This window comes from Dreissena polymorpha, chromosome 16 (genome assembly GCF_020536995.1).
Source record: "Dreissena polymorpha isolate Duluth1 chromosome 16, UMN_Dpol_1.0, whole genome shotgun sequence".
Lineage (NCBI taxonomy): Eukaryota > Metazoa > Mollusca > Bivalvia > Myida > Dreissenidae > Dreissena > Dreissena polymorpha.
The window spans coordinates 8,067,942-8,085,376 of NC_068370.1; the positions used below are offsets into that span (position 1 = coordinate 8,067,942).

Here is a 17,435-nt window from a genome sequence, read left to right on the forward strand (position 1 = left end):
TCAAATGATAACTTTTTCAATTTCGAACAAAACTCCGTGTTTTGAGTGCTTATTTGAATGAGTCTTATTTAAGATTGTAATATAGGATTTATTGAACAACATACCAGTTGTTTGCTTGTAAAGACCTCTTTAACTAATTACCAAACAAAAATTGAATTGTAGGAGTTTTTTGCAGACAATTCTAAAAAAATTGTGACATAGAGATTGCTTATTTTGAGAATTGTCCCTTTTTACCACAATTATTTCTACCACATGTAATCTATTTCTTCTTTGTTTCTTTAGTTAATAGTTTAAGAACATTATCGAAGCACCTATTACTTTTGCTGTGCATTTGAACCATATTGCAATACAAATACAAGCTCAGATAGACTTAAAATCAACGCGGAAAATGCAATGAATTCTTCAATTTAAAAGAAAATACATTACAGTAACAATTATCTATTTAAAAAAACAAGTTACACTGTTTATATTCCAAACAATAATTAAGATTACACTCATTCTAAATATTAGTTAAAAAAAATAATGCAAGCAATTTCATTTCACACGATTCAATCATAAACAGTTAGATGCCTTAATATTATAATATTAAATAACTGAAAATGAAATCAGAATCTCAAACAAGCAGACGAATAAGGCACTTGCTAAATAGATAAACTCTATATTTTGGGCAAAAAATCTTTGATCTCGAAGGAGTGCTGTATCCGAGGAACAACTCTGTTAATTAGTTTTGTCAGTGGACATTGGAAAAATAAACAACACAACATTGATATGACCAATCACAGCATTCCCATACAGTACTTTAAAGAAAATATATTAAAACTAGAAACAGTTCAAATCAGCATTTTTTTTTATATAGAAAAATTAAGAAATTTACACGAAACTGATATTAAATGGCTGTAAAAACAAATGTTACCTGAAACTGAAAGTTAAGTGTGACAGTGACAGAAGAATATCAATCAATTTATCAAACATACAAACATAAATACTGATTATGAATAAATGACAAACTTTACATCAACGGAATAAATGTTGGGTATCAATTGAATAAAGCAACAGGCACAGTTTTATAAGCAGACAGCTATTATCGGCATTTATAATTTTTTACTGATGAAAAGTTAAGAGTCGCGAAATTATATGGCAAGACAAAATTAAGATACGGATGTCAAAAAAACTAGAATGATAAGTATATCAATCAATGAATATATAAGTGTATACGTACATTTGAATTGACACGAACAGTACATTTTGCGATTTCGGCGATCTGAGGTGCAGAACGTGTTTTCGGTTTGTCTCCTTACCTGTTCACCCCACAGGTGTTTGGCGCGTGACCAAGGCACTTTCACACTATCAATATGTCATAAACAAAAAAAGATATATATATATATATATAAATAAATAAATAAATATATATATATATATATATATATATATATATATATATATATATATATATATATATATATATAGTGTATGTATCTCCAACACAGATTTGTCTTTTTCTTCACACTATACACTAATATAATCGTTATGTTTGAATGTTTATTTCAATCGTGTACGATGATCCGTCATTCACCTTACGCTATTGAATCCGACTATTGGTTCCGCGCCTAAAAGTTACCGAATACCTGAAACCGAGAACTGTATTCACCTTGAGAATCTGATCGACATAGAGCAGGACTCGAAATTGCCGATAAACAACTCCCGATTAACAACGATTTCGACGTTATAACGCAAACAAAAGGGCAAATCTGTGTTGTAAGTTGATAAACTCGTATTTGTTTATCTTACTTATGTGGATAATGTTCGGTGGCTGGGATGTTAACGACGGCTGTTTGGTTGGAGTCCCTGTGTGAACCTGTAGCTTTCGGTGCGAACGCTCAGACTGAGGTTCGCAACCGGGATCCTTTTCTTATTGGGCATGTGGGGAGACACAGGCTTACACCCGAAATCCATAGCTTCCAGGGCTAGTACTCAGACTTGGGCTCGAACCCGGGACCTGTCACTATTTGTGCAAATTCTCACATTGGAATTCAAGCCGTCGCTTATAGGGTAAGTCTTCAAACCGAGGCTCTATATAGAGACCCACAGCTTTCTTGGCTATTGCTCGTACCGTGATTCGAACCCCGGGACCGTCGAAAACTTATAAGCTTTAATGACTATTGCTCATACCGTGATTCGAATCCAGTGACCGTCCAAAATCTAGCACTCTCCAGGTAAGCGATGGTTCCCGGGATCGAGCCCCGGTCAGATACATTGCCCTGTACACGAAGGGTCCCGGGTTCGAATACAAACACCATGTACCACTCTCTTATGAAGCAAGTGCTTCCGGACTCGAAACCGGGATCCGACGCTTACGTTACTAGTGCTCAGACCGGGGATGGTACCCTGAACCCAGTCGTTCACAAAGCAAGTTCTATGACATGGGACTCAATCACGGGATCCATAGCTTACAGAAATAGTGCTCAAACCGGCGCGCGAATCTGAAAACACAATATTACGAGTATAAGGGTACTAACTGTGATAAAACGGTAAAGATGAAACGGCCTATATGATTGTTTAAACTATGTTGCTGTCCAATTTTAGTTAATTATTCCCACAACTTATTTAGTTGTGGTGTCAACTTAGTAACTGGCGGCCAGAAGTTATTAAGTTGAAGACACAACTTACTATGTTTAGACCTCAACTTAAAAAGTTGTATGAACAAGCTTTTAGATGTGGCCACAAGTTGCTTAGTTAAGGCCTCAACATTTTATATTATTTTGATCTTTTTTGCGTTCATCAATGTTATGAAAATGTACATCATTGAATTATTCTATACGCAAAAGTTTACGTTTCGTCAATTAAACTTTAAGAAATACATTGCTATATTGATACTTTAATATATTAATTAGCGCGTAAAATGCCGAAGGTACTCTTCTCAGCTTCGTCATTTTGCCTTCAATCAATTGCGGTTCGTCATTACATCACATGACTTTTTTATCTGTTGCGATTGGTTAACTAGTTCGATATTGTGGAGGTATTTGCGAATTGATTTCCCGCTTTGCACAGTATCAAAACCGCGAAATGCCAACATATGTAGGTTCGGCATTTTGAATCGGGACCATCGTTATAATTTTCTTTAGTAGAAATGATGTAGGTTAATTATATAATAAATGCTTTTATGATAATATTCGTTACATACTGCATGTTTGCGTTGATTTAGCGTTAAAAATTGATTTGCTGATATCAACTGGCATTCTTTGTTTTTCTTGCTGTTCTGAAAAACAACAAGTACACGATAATAAAGTAGAGCTGCGTGCGTGCATAGTAAAATGATGTCAACATTAAATGTCGCTGGGCACGACCAAAATGCCTTATGTTGTCCAAATTCCTTTACAAATCTGCACGATAAAGAAAGTGGTCATATTTAATCATTTTACTTGATTCGACATGAAATTTAATCAACCTTAATAGTAGACTGACGCAAGTTCATGTTTTTTAATCATGTTCATTTGGAATACTTGATCCCAAAATGGTTTCATGCATTATCACGTTTTGATATGGAATCTTCCTACAGTAAATCCACACAGGTATTTTTCACTGATTTTTACGGGGAAAGTTATATTAATATGACGATACTTTAAAACGATTAGTTATACTATGCATGTTTTCATGCATGATTTAAGTTAAAAGCCAAAAGTACCATATAACGTTTAACTGTTGAATCTGGCGGCGTAGAGGATGCTCGAATGCATACACACTCGCACACATGAACGCAAGTAAACAAAAATGTATATATGCAAACGTAAATTAAATCTATCAAACACGATAGCTGTAACTGTTAATGCCGTTTGCCAGAACAGTGTGATTTTAACATGCATATAACGTTTCAAGTTATACTTTGAACAGGAAATAAAAACGTGTGCACAATAACAACACATATTACAGAGGCAATGCCCCACACAATACTTAGGAAATAGAAGGAGTATAATGATACAACGAGGTATTTTAATATTTCCCTTTTATTGCTTATGAAAAGATAATGTTCGCATGCACAAAACAAAGGCTAATAACTCTGGAAGTATATATAGTCTTTGTCTGTGTATGCCTCGCGGATCCGATACTCTTTCAAACATTATTACACTATTAGCACTCACAACTTGATCATCAAGTGCAATAAAAAGCCGTTACAACAATTCACAAACGAATATCGAAAATCCAAGTTAATATTACTTTTGTCCCTCATGTATGTACTTGTGTAAGACGACCAATAAACTTGGGTATGACGTTAAACCTGTTTCAACTACATGTTTATTATCACACAATGACGTCAAAATGGCCAGAGAATGATGCGAAGAGATTGGAAATTCTTTATAAATAGATAAATCGAGAATGTATGTTACATACATTATATAAGTGAAATAGTAATATGAGCTATGTTGATATCGTCGTTGATTTTGATCAGTTCTACCACAACAGTTTGGCTTTATTGTATCTGAATAAATAATCTTCAGAAGCATCGACAATCTTTTCAAATGTACATATGATTTACGAATGCTTTGGCGTCATTGTGCTATATCCAATATATGTCACTTTCATTAAAACAATTGAATTAACATTTGAACGAAAGTGTTGAACAGCAAGATGAAAATATTTACAATATTTTATAACGACACACGACAAATTTGACAGGCAAACTCTCTACTTGTCCACAGAGTCTCCATTATATAAATAATGTTCATAGAGATATAGAATAATATACATGTACTACAAACTGATAGTACGTCGATGAAAAACAAACATAAAAGTTTTTGTTCAAGAAACAATATTCCAATGTAATGTTACTGTTTAATTATTTTTAACATTGTTAAGGCTTGACAGCTTTTTCTTTTCTCTATCTAGAGTGGACTCTTTTATTCGTATACGTCTACTGAGGTCAAAGGGTTTGTTTACATGTGTTTGTATTTGAGAAAAAAATAGAAATTATATGTGTATTTGTAAACTAAACCATATGGTTTGGATAGTTTGATTTCATGTGTGGGGCAATTTAAACGTACATAAACCCATATCCTTTATGAGCAAAAGTTATATCGCTACCGCTGCACATCTCATACATTATAAATGAAAAGCGTATCTTTAACTGTTATGATCGTTATATACTTTTTTCCGTGTAATCGATGATATGTTTTCCAGATTTTTCTATATATTTTCATACGTCACAGTAATTTGTTATCGTAAAGAAAGATTCACAAATATTCACCGAAAGTTTCAAATAACTCTTTTATCTGCTGTATAAAAAAAACGTACGAACGTTTCAGGGAACAGCTATGATATATGTGCTATATACAACAGCTTCAAGCGGGTCTGACAAGGAAGCCGAGTACACGTTTGTATAGGCATATTGGAAAACAAATAAAACGACGTTACACATTCACGAGAACATAAAATTGCTATATGTCTAAGTTAGCTTCGTTATTCTCTGCCATTTTGACTAGTAATTCATTATCTTGTAAGAAGCACTCACTTATTCGAAACAAACCAGCTACGAAGTGCGACATAATTTATAAGTATAGCAATGACGACATGTTCAGAAACCTTTTAACTTTAATCCTCTTAAAGATACTTCTCTTATTCAACTAAATAAAAAGCAGCAAAATAAAACCTGATCACAATTATGAAAAATGACCAGCACAATGACCAACGAACTGAACGACACGAACACACATAAAAAGTTACCAACATTACATCATGATTATAAGATCGACAAAAACACAAACAAAAACAACACAAAAAAGCAATACAATAAAAACAACAACTAATGCTACCTCTAGTTCTAATATTGATTATATTAATAATAATACTGACAGTAATAATACTTCTGAATATTTTGCATAAATTATCATTTAAAATACATATAACAAGCATACACAGTTTCGGTTATGTTATACAAAGTGCAATCGTGCACATTTGGACACAGAGGGTGATCGCTTTTTTAATTCAGAGTTTTATGCTAAATGCGTGTTATTCATAAAAAGAGTAATGGGATATCGTTGTGTAATATATCTGCTAAGATTAGCATGAAACCTTGGCGAATATTGACATAGCATAGACTGAAATACATGAAATAACCTTGGCGAATATTGTCATAGCATTCACTGAAATGCATGTAATCGTGTTTGAAACCTCATACCGCATTGTCGATAAATGTATGTAAATGTATTCTTAAATATAAAGACTTGCTCCATTCTCAAGCGTAATAATATATAATATCTACGCTTTCCTATTTCGCATGATACTCATGTTTCAAAAATTTAATTTTTCAATAAACAATCGTCTGAAAAAAATTCCATAACTTTATTCGCTGTTTTTCATGGTTGTTTAAATTACTATATTTTATTGAAAAAATCATTAATTACATGTCAATTTCTATTATGCATTTTATAATAGACTTGGGTTTCTATTAACAGTGTTATAAACCGATTTGTTTTGATTTAACAATGGCATACTGTTCGTGGTCTTGAGTAAATAGCCTGTATACTGATGAACCTATTATAGAAAAAAATTTAAACGTGAACGCATTGTTTAGACGTCATTTACTATTCTATAGAGATTGTCATCCTAGAAATGCTAATTTCTGAACAAAAATGTATCGAAAATTAGTCATGGAAAAGATGTAAGCTAGTTTCTAAATTTATTACGCATTATATTTTTGCAATAATAGAGAGCGGACGATTGAAAAGCTCAACAGAAACCATGGACAAATGCAGGATCCAGGTTCGCCGGACGATAATTGGACTCATACTGGTCTCGTTTGGAAGACTTGAATACGCCATTTGTGCAGCATTTTGGGCATTAATTATCGTCTTACAAATTTACTATTTTTTTTAAATGTTATGAAAGGTCCAGGTTTATGTTTATTTATTAATAAATAACCAGTTTCACTTTATAATATTTTTAAGTAACACGGGTTAGTAAGCGTAAACTCTCTTTACGTTCATCTTCATCTGCCAATTCTTCGTCAACGAAGCGCCATGGAACGTCGTCTTCGTAACCGCATTTTCATAGCAAACACACAAGTCGACAATAATTTGTGAACAATAAACGATACTTTGTAAGGATATAGCAGATACCCAAGTTTTCCTTGTTATGAAGTTATAAACATGTTGCTAGTAACGAACAGTTTATTAAAAATGCCTCATCATTTAGAAACTAATCTGTAATGTATGTGTCGTTTATACTATAGCTAACTTCAGAACGTGTGAGCAGTATAGCTTTTTGTTTATGCGGATGAAACTTATTTACGATCGTTCTTAGTCTCTTTTTTTTGGTTTTGGCAAATTCAGTAAGAAACATACCTTATTGGTTAGTGTGTTGCTTAAATATCGTTGTGTAGGTGGTATTGTATGTTTATTGAATGCTAATTTTGAAATCCAACCCTTTATCTTTATTATATATTTCCGTAAGTAAAGGCGCTAAAATCTTTATAATCATATTGTAGAATTTGTTCACGCATTACGTTTCTGCATTCGTGTGTTTATTTTCGATCTTTGTCTATGATAAATTATTGGCTAAATATGAATTACGGCTAGCCCTAAAACCGATTTAAGCCCTCTATGATTTTAATTGACCGTTCGAAGACGAATATACAGTTTTGATCATTTCATGTTTACAGGTTGTGTTTTAATGAAGCTATTGGTACGAACAATTATTTAATAAGTGTGCGAGTTTCAAAGTTTGCTATTATATTCAATCAAACATGATATGAGATTATTCATAATTTCTTATGTGCACTCGTGTCTGTTTTGTATACAAACAGGAAATAAACAAAATGTGTCGGCAACTAGTCAATTAATCGAAACAATTTATAGTGCCTTTACGGCATGAGGTAAAATACTTCGAGGACAATTGTGCTTATTTATTATTTTTCATCATACATGTATACATTCTCCACATTAAACATATTGCTTCTATACATGTTTTTTTACAAATGTGCTTTAAAATCATACATCACATAACACAAGCACTGTCAATTAAATAACTTCCATTGTTCCTATAGGACCGAATATCTGTTGACGTCGATATCATAAATTACTTTAGGGCCTTTTTTTAAAGTTACAAGTCGGGAATTATCGGCTGCACTGGTGATCACACGCGTGTTGAATACAGCAAATTGCAACTTAGTATAGAAACTTAGCCAGGTAGTGCGGACAGTTTCCACGAAATGACGTTCTCCGATTTCAAATCGCTGAATTATCTGCGGGAATATTTCCGTACGCATTGAGATGTGATAGTATGCCAACATCTTTCGCACAATGTTGTCACATGTTCAGATAATCTTGCTATGTTAAAAATTGTTCCATAACTTAATACCTTTCCTGATACAATCGTTCCTAGTCCGACAATCTTGTCTTTGTACAGTAAATATTTGATAAAAGCGACGTCAGATTACGTTATTGCTACCGGGTGGTTGCTCTGGTCGTTATTAACACAGTTATTACGACATTCTTCATAGAGCTTGAACCGCTGAAAAAATGTTTTCCTTACAGCAGCAGTTGTATCATCTTTCTTTAAAACAAAGAACGCTAAATAGAGAATATATGGTTGGTGACTTTTGATATCATGTGATATAAGACGAGTCTGATATGGCGTAGGAAAAGGCGAGGCTTGCCGAGCCTTTTCACACGCCATATCGGACGAGTCTTATATCACATGATATCAAAAGTCACCAACCATATATTCTATTTATTATGCCACATTTTAAAGTAAATAAGAAAATATTCACGAAACAAACAAAAACAAACAACCGCTAAATTCATTGATAAATATGCAAATTAGTAGCAACCTGATTACATCTGCTAGCGTCTATGCATATATATTTACACATAAAAAAATAGTTCGAAAGTAAGCAACAATCAATCAAATTTAAACGCACATAATACAAAAACTAAAGCGAGAAATCGAAACTTAAAAGAACAATTTCTGCACTTAAAACACAATACCATATATATTTTACAATAACACATTCGACATGTACTTCCAAGAGTACACACCAACCGCTATTTTCAAAGCGAATGTGTAGAGTGAAAATTTCAAACAATGAATACAATAATCAAATGGAACGGGATTTAAACGTAGTGTGCAATTTGGAAGTGATAAGAGTGATTTATTTTTCAACTTGTCCATCTCCGTAATATACGTTTAGTTGTGAGATGTTCACAGTTTTCCCCAAAAAACAGGCAGGTCTTCACGTGCGAAATCAAAGTGGGTGGGGAACGTGTATTTCGAGTCGCTGGAACTTCATAATGAAGCTGCTTTTGTGCAATATTCAGCGACGTTACCAGCTGTGTGTTAGACGAAACGAAAATGCTTTGGTTTTGCATCGTGTTTTGAGACTGTCAGGGTGACATGATGGATTAATTGCTGTTTGACTGACAATAAATGAACATGTTTGTGTTTGGAGATTGCTGAGGTTAATATCTTCACAATTGGGAAATCACAACATAAGTTGACTGCCAGTTTGACCACGGATCTGCATAATATCAGTGGGAGAGCATGCTGAATCCCGCAGCTTCTGCACCATATGTTTCCTGGCCGAGTGGTTGGTAAGTTCTATTGTTATGTATGCATGCTTAAACACACATGTTTCATTATTTGTGCCATTTTTTTACACCCATTCTCATGCTGATGAACCAATGATCAGTGCCAGTTGTTCTACTGTCGCGAACTGTTTATTCAAAATTGTGGAAAAATGAGTTGCGCACTGTTCGAAATTGTGAAAAAATGAGACACGCACTGTACCAATATTTGAAAAAATGAGTCGCGCACTGTTCAAAATTGTGGGAAACATTAGTTGCCCACTGTTCATTATGATTTCAAAATTGTGGAAAAATGAGTCGCACACTTTTCATAAATTAAATTTTGAAAAAATGAGTCACACGCTGTACAAAATTTGTAAAATGAGTTGCTCACTGTTCAAATTTTTGCAAAAAAAATAAGTCATGCACTGTTCATTCAAAATTGTGGAAAAATGAGTTGCGCACTGTTCAAAATTGTGAAAACATCATGTCACGTGCTGTACAAAATTTGGAATAATCATTTGCGCACTGTTCAAAAATGGGGGACAATTTTGTGGGGCACTGTTCATTCAAAATTACAAAAAAATAAGTCACAAACTCTTAAATTGTGAAAACACATGAGTTGCGCATTGTTCAAAATTTGTAAAAATGAGTCGCGCACTGTTCAAAATTTGGAAAAAAAAGGAGTCGCGCACTGTTTATTCAACATGGTGGAAAAATGAGTCGCGCACTGTTCACAATTTTAAAAAATGAGTTGCACACTGTTCAAAATTGTGAACAAATTGAGTCACGCACTGTTCATAAAAAAAATCACTGTTGAAAACTGTGAACAAATGAGTTGCGCGCTGTGCAACTTTTTTGAAAACATGTGTCGAAAACTGTTCAAAATTGTGTCGCCCACAGATCAACATTGTGAAAAATGAGTTGCAAACTTTTTTTAAATTGTGTAAATTTGAGTCCCGAACTTTTTTAAATTGTGAAAATTTGAGTCGCAAATTTCTCAAATTAGGAAAACAAACACATATTCCCTTAATAAGCAAAAAAAGCCCCGAGTCCATAATAAAAATATTTTAAGTTGAAAGAAATTCTTAATTATTTTTACATAAAGTGGAGTTTATACATTTTCATTTTGTATTAATAATATTGTGTCTATTAAAGTTGCAATTTGTTCAAGTTGTGCCATAAAAATGTTATTAAAACACTCTATTTTGAAATGTTATCTCCTGTTGGATTTGTTTTATTTTATTATAATATGAAATGTTTTTCTTTTAATGGCAGAAAGTTGCGACCACACATTCCATGGGTGATGATATCTACCAAAATTCTTGGCGGCACAGTTCTACCCTTGTCAGTTGCACTTGTCCGAGTTTTTCTCTGCCTCTCAACCAACTCGAGATATCCCCCCCCCCAACTGCATCCCGGCACAGCTTCACATCAACCCATCTAATTAATTTGTCGGAAAGGTAATACTTTTTTGTCGACAAATTTATTTTTGAGAGTATTTATGTAATTGTTTTATCTGAACATGTCATAAATCTATATGTCACTATATTTATAAAGTTTCAATTTTAATGCAAATTATATATCTGGATTTTTATTTTTAACCCTTTGCATGCTGGGAAATTTGTCGTCTGCTAAAATGTCGTCTGCTGAATTTGTAAAATAAGCATTTTCTTCATTTTTTTTCAAAGATTACTATCAGAATAGCAAACAGTTTGGATCCAGATGAGACGCCACGTTTTGTGGCGTCTCATCTGGATCCAAACTGTTTGCAAAGGCCTTCAAAATTCGGTTCAAGCACTGAAAGGGTTAAAGCAGTTATGCAATGAATGTTTGATGATGTTTTTTCTTCTAAAGGAATCTTTATTTTATTTTCAGGTTGACCACACAAATTTCCTGTTTGGTTGTGGAGATAGAATCATTTTTTGTGTGAAAGTTTGATTTCAGACACTTAAAAATAGTGAAATTGTCATGTATTATTAGGCATGGCAGGCATTAGCAAAGCATCTCAATCAAGTATTAATTATTTTACTGTGTCAATGTTAATTCTGTGTGTATGCTATTCACCTGTTTGCCTTGCTTTTTATAAGAATGACACAAAAAAGGAAAGCATTTGTAAAGTATTAGTTAATTTTTTTTATATAATCTTAGACGAGATGTTTAGTGAATATTTGTCATAAATTCTTCTTTAACTTTATCAAATCTGTCATATTTTATTTAAAACGTGTTAAGTATATTTGTGTTACGTTTTAAATGTTTATCATTACTGTTTTAAATTGTGTTCATCTGCAGCCAATGAATGGTAGGCTAGCGGTGCACATTTGTATTTGTTTAATTTTTTTCGATTGATTAATGCTCATTTAATTTATATTTCCCTATAGATATATACTTAATAAAGTGTTAGTTTTGTTTAAACAAAAACAACTTATTGTTTATTAATGTTATAACTTCTGAATAAAATATGAATCGCTGTTTGTTTCCATTTAAATCAAAGGAGCGACATACCACGCCTACAAAAAAGTAGTTCTCAGAATGGGCGGGGCTAAAACATGGAACGCTAAAAAAAATCATTGAGTAAACCAAATATGGGCGGAGTTTTAAAACGGATATTGATGGGCGGAGCTTAAAAATGTTATCGGATGGGTATCCGATAACACTTTAAAATATCATGTCAGCGTCTCCAACGTAAATGCGCTGTCGTGGCATAATAATATAGTATATTAAACTGGAGTGCTGACAAAGATTTGTATTTGGTTAAGCTTATTTTACTTGATTAGCCATGTGCCAACTGCACTGACCCATGTTGAGTAAGTGTAACTATTTTAAGCCGCGCGATGTATCCACATCGCATTATACAAATAGCTCTATCTAAACAACAGTAAAAACGGTGATAAAATATTCATGAAGGACTTTTGTTCTTTTGATCAAAAACAGCTATACAATTTGAGATAATGTAAAGTTTTAAAGCCATCGGGTTGTTGTATAGATTAAATGTAAAAGTAATAGGCAATCCATTCGAATTCATAAACAATACAGATTTCAAATAAAGCTTTGCTGAATAATACAAAATACGACAAAGGAACTGCCAAAACTGTTTAGTGTTTACAAATTGTCAGGTTTTATTGTGGTTTATTTTTAGAAAGCATTACAAAGAGTGGCGATTATAGACCATTAAACTATTAAAAATCCGTTATTAGCATGTAAAAGCCTTCACAAAGATTACAGACGCCAATTAAAATTTACCAAGACGAAAATACTACATGTATTTGAAACATATCAAGTTCAATAGGTTAAGGATTTATTGACTTATTTATATGACGTTCACATTCGTATCATATCGTTTTTATGTTGAATCTTAACAATTGCTGCAAAACATGATGAGTTGCTTTCGAGTTAAATGACTTGCCATAAAATGTTGACTGATGTAAACTCCTACTTACTGTACTGATATAAATGATAGATTTATTCCTTTTAAAATTACTAAGCCTGGTCACGCGTTGAATAAAAAAGCATTTCCTTAAATGTATCAAACTACAGTCATGTGAACGTTGAATCTTGAGAAATAAAGGTTGTCGGCGAGTCAAAATCGATATACGGCTGTGTGCTTGTCTACATCGTTTTCTGGTTAATTTGGTTCGGGTATTGCGAATGCAATACCGAACAAACGTAAAATGTTTATTTGGGGTATTAGACCATCAGCATATATCGAGCTAAATATTACGTCGATTGCTCGGCTGTGTATTTTTAATATTAACCAAAGAAAATGACGAACTACAGTCGAAAAACTAGCTGATGATTGGGTATAACACTCGCAGCAAATGTGGAGAAAACGTGGACGCGTCTTATGTTTATTAAGTAGTATGTTTTTTTTAACGATTATCAAGTAAAGATAAAGACACATTTATAATATTAAGTTTTAGCAAATAACAGACACAACCATACGGAGCATCAATACGAGTTTGAATGCTCAAGCTGGATACCGGTTATTCAAGCCTATACGGAATTCGGTATGGGTATATACACTAGGGCGAATATCGAAGAAAACCATAGGGTACATTGAATGCCTGGCTGATAGTAATATATGATATTCGAAGTTTCGCAAATATCGAGCCAAAGTTGAGTTCCAACTGTGTATGAGGTATCTGATCTTAAATGAATGCCAACACTGTGATTCATACTCAGTTGGGTATTGGGTATTCAAGCTTACGCGAATATCGAGCAAACGATGATTACTATGCTGGATATGAAGTATATGACCGTGAGCAGTTATTATGAGACCAACGTCAATTAAACAGCTGGGTAGTAGCCGTTGGTTCGATAATCACATAAGTTTAATACCCTATACCGTTAAATATTGCACTTGATGTAAATAAGTTTACATTTTTACCATTGTATGCTAAGTACTGGAGACATTTAGTGTGATACTTGCGTTAAAGGACTGTTTTATACGGGTAAACAAGATGCCATAAAATATACGATTTATGAAGTGTATTTTAGTAATACATACACATTTTGGTTTGAATCTACCTATCAGCGGTTTCTACGGAGACCATTATTGATTAACGAATGCAGATATATCTATGGATGTTTGCATTAAATTATTATGTATAATGTTCTTAATCATATCAAATAATCACGTTTTACCACAATATACTGTGTTTAATAACGCAATGCGGGAACCTTAAACATTGTGATCTCCTATGAATCAAACTAGACTCTAATCGCAGTTTCGAATGTGGCACTTGGCAAGCCTGCGACCCAGACGGACACATCTGGCGGGTCAATTGCATCGCTTTCCGTGGATGGCGACACAACCACGTGTTCAATGACAGCATCCGGCAGATCAGTATGGGAGTCGGATCTGAACGATTCTTACCTCATAGAGGAAGTGTCGATACATGGTTTGCATTTTTCTGTTATAATTTCCGAATGATATAAGTATGAATATCAAGTCGTATGATAAAAAAAACCGTTACCATTGTCTGTTGTTTATGTAACTTTTGTAACTATCGATCCTATCTGCATATATCTGTACTTATAAGTTTCAGAAACTATATCACAATGGGTGACATCTGTTGCAAATGCTGGCCCAGACTTGGAATTTAGGTAAGCTAAAACATTTTACATAACTCGGTGTAGTTCGAAGCAACACATATGAATACCGGTATCGTTGCAATAAGTAGTAACATAACGATATGTAGATGCTTTATGTTGACGCTTGTATTCTATTTATAATGTTTAAGACGTGTACTTACCGACTATTATACAGACTATTATGACGATCAAAATACAAACTGGTATAAACATTATATTTAACTTTTAAAATGGTGCTTATTCAAAATAGTTCGGGGCGGAAAACGCACATTCATGCAATATTCTAATATAACACTTTCATAATTCAAATAAAGTAATTGATCCCAAGAAAAACAAACAAAAAGATGTTCTAAAAATGTTCTTTACGTCGAGTCACAAAGTTAAATCCTAACGACAAACATACACTAATAATTTACGTAATGCCACGAAACTATGCCATTATCAGATTTACAAGCATAATGCCTTTGAATATGCGTGACTGATATTTGTGCTTGTTTGAACATTATATTATTTAAATACATGCGTTTAGGATTTCTCTATTTGTTTTGTGTCTATAGTAGGAACATACAGATTTGCTAAATAACAATGCATAACTTTTCGATGATTTAAGGTAAACTTTGCCGAGGCAGTCTCGGTGTCTAAGATAGATATACACGAGTATACGAGTGACCAAGTGAAAGATATAGATGCTGAGTGCTCTGGAGGCTGGTGGATAAAAATATGGGGCAGAACATCAGCAACCGCTTTGATAACTAACGGAATATTTTCTCCACAACTGGTAAGATCGTCACTCTTACTGTTTCGGTTTTTGTGTGCGTTAAACTGTTGGGTATATTAGTACATGAGAATTTTGTACGTGGTTGGGAAGCAGTTTTTAGAGTGAGTGTGTTCTGATAAATATGTTTACGTGTGTGTATAGATGGTTCAACGGTATCCAATGCAAAAGTTGTTTTTTTATGTATTTCAGACGAATTCCTGCTTTACTAAAAAATCCTTCTTGTAGCGACTCTCTGGATGAATATAGACGCAGTTCGTGTACATGGAAGCGCAGGTAATTAACTTAATTGTATTAATATATTCATAAGCACATATGGTTATGTTTTGTCTTGTTGCAGTTGTATATTTTGAGAACAGATGTGACGGATTCAGAAATGTGTTATATAGGCGGAATTTTCATTTTTATGTTGTGTTATGTCAGTTCCATGCATCATTAGATCTATAAAACAATCATATGGTTGGTATGCCTCCGCTTCAGTTTTTTATTTAGGGCTATGTAAATTGGTGATAGATGCAAATAGTTATGTACGATCCAACCGACTCATATCCCCTGAATTAATAAATCAATTATTCTCATCCATGATTGAACCATAATAACAAATCCAATATTTAAATAAATGACGATTTACATTTTAAAATATGTATGTTAATTGCATTTTGATTGAAACTGTGGTGGTATTGATTTAAGAACGGAACACATCAAATATTTTGTTCACTTTAGCATATTACAGCTCATCGTGATCCACAGTGTAAGACATTCATACATGCGTTAACAAAATGAGTAATTAAAATAATAATTCACTATGCGTGAGAGTTTTGTGTGTTCATATGAACAATCGATGAAGTATATACCCACATATTAACAAAAATGAGTGCAAATAGGAAAAAGAAACAAAGAACATACATTTCATTGTACACTGAACAAGTACATTAATTTCATATTAAACGGTACATACATGACCTGAATAAACGTTGTGTTATGGAAAAATACAATTAAAATCTTTTTTCTTAAAGCATGTTATACAGTAACTTTTTAACTTCCTATATGTCCTTGTTTTATAACTATTAAAATATTACAATAATGATGCATACTTGGTCTTATTGCGAAGTGTGTTGATATGCATTTGGATCTTTCTTCTAAATAAAATAGGCATTTATGTATACAGTGAATTTCGTCTTCTTACTCGTTAAGATTACATAACTAAACATTCTGTAATTTCCAATTTTGTTATAATGTCTGCGAGTTTCAATTTTCAGCGTATATGACGAAATACATATTTTAGAAATGATGTTTCTATCTAGATACAAATATGTAACAAATACAGGTTTAAGTTCTTTATAAAGTAGTAATGAAGTTGATGAATCAACATTAACTTTTTATTCAGATGCCAACCGATCTCTGAGTCTAGTTTTTGTTAACAAAGTGATAACGCTGTCGCTTATTACTGACTCAGGAAACAACCGTACATCTGTTAATCCTATCTGTAATGACAGTTGTTAGTATACAGTTTCATTGTTTATTTTGTTGTAGTTAAAAGAATATTTTACAATTCATAGGTATTTACTAATGTATAAAGGAAAACGACCAACTTGAGAGTAGAGTGACATTGAATGTGTTGCCAGTTTTACATTTAATAGCCTATAACAGATTTGTATGTGAATACGTTTAATATTAATTGCCGCATTTAAGTTTTACATCATTTCTATCATTTTCTCCAGTTGAGGATATCAATTTTTAAAGTTTTGTTTAACAACAGTCTGCAAGTAAAATATGTAATGAAATAAGTACCGATTTAAGCTTCATGTGAAATTCCTATATTACTGTATTTTATGAATCGTACTTTGCACATATTTCCGGAAGGGGGAAACTTGCCTGAATGCACACTTTTCCACGTAGCCATAAAAAGTCCTACATCCAAACTTGCGGGCTTTGTATATGATTTGGAGCTGTGCATATGCGATGATAAACGTCTAGCATCAAACATTTGTAAAGATATGATCCTGCTTTAA

At 33.2% G+C, this 17,435-nt stretch overlaps 1 long non-coding RNA gene across 1 annotated transcript; it reads left to right on the top strand.

The window, feature by feature from the left end:
- Positions 1–9,099: 9,099 nt before the first annotated feature.
- Positions 9,100–11,501, top strand: LOC127862606 (uncharacterized). Its single transcript, XR_008040702.1, has 3 exons — positions 9,100–9,581; positions 10,833–11,017; positions 11,433–11,501. It is a non-coding gene; the product is annotated as an uncharacterized LOC127862606 (long non-coding RNA).
- The last annotated feature ends 5,934 nt before the right edge of the window (positions 11,502–17,435 follow it).